Below are 1,092 nucleotides of genomic sequence, written 5' to 3'. Positions count from 1 at the left end.
CATGGTGCAGTGAATGTGTTTTTGGATGGTGGTTGTGTCAAAAGTGCTTTAAATGTGTTTTGGATAAGCATTCTGCAGATGATGAAACATGGAACTGATCTTCATAATTAAACCGCATCAAATGTTGCGCGACCTGAAGAGGACGTACTGTCCGGAGTCCTGGCTTCCAAACACTGCGTACAAAATCATGACGTAAAAAGTGTTCCAATGTCCTCGCCATACAATGAAGCCACTCGGGCAAGAGTAACTCAGACATGAAGTATGCAATTAAATTACTCCTGAATGAACTTTGCCTATGTGTGATGAGGTGACAGCGGGCAGATTCCTCTCCAATTAGTGTATAAACCCCAGCTGACCCCACATGTCAGTCCCAAAACTTTGCAACAAAAAAAAAGTTTTGTTTTGCAATCCTTAGTCTTTAAAAAGTAAATATCCAAAATTACAATATATTCTTTATTTTATTGAATGCAGTATTTATGCAGAGAAGTTTAGGCAACCCTTAACCACTAACTTAAAAAACTTAAAAGCATGATTAGTACCTCTCTGTTACACACAGAGTTAAACATCATTTCATTTCAGTATAACTGGGGACCATACATACAAACAGACGTACCTTGAGGCTGTTGGTGTTGAAATTCTTATTTTTCTTATATCATTTCTGCCTAATTTACTTTACATCACTGTGTACAAATCTTCAGGTCATGAGGACATATTCATTGAGGGAATGATTTAAGCTACAGGGGGAATTTGATGAGAGATTTGAGAGAACATAAAATCCACTATTGAGAGGGCAGCTGAAATCAACCCTTGTGACTGTCATGTGGTTGTAGAGATGTTGCCAACAATAAAATCAAAAATCAAAAACTACAGAATGGTAGAACGGCTGCCAAAAAAAATCAAAACAGGAATTAATGTCATCCATTCATTTATTTGGAAGGATCAGAAAGGGAAAGTTTTAGGCACAACAAGGAAACGGGTGGGGCCTGGGTTTGCTCAGGATTGTTGTCACAAAGTGCTGTTAAGCTGATGTTGAAGTAATGATAGGAAATTCACATGCGAACATTTCACACGAGTCCCTTATTAACTGGTTAC

This window comes from Pseudochaenichthys georgianus, chromosome 12, assembly GCF_902827115.2.
Source record: "Pseudochaenichthys georgianus chromosome 12, fPseGeo1.2, whole genome shotgun sequence".
Taxonomy (NCBI): Eukaryota; Metazoa; Chordata; class Actinopteri; order Perciformes; family Channichthyidae; genus Pseudochaenichthys; species Pseudochaenichthys georgianus.
The sequence above is the reverse complement of the archived record's forward strand: the minus strand, read 5'-3'. Positions refer to the sequence as shown.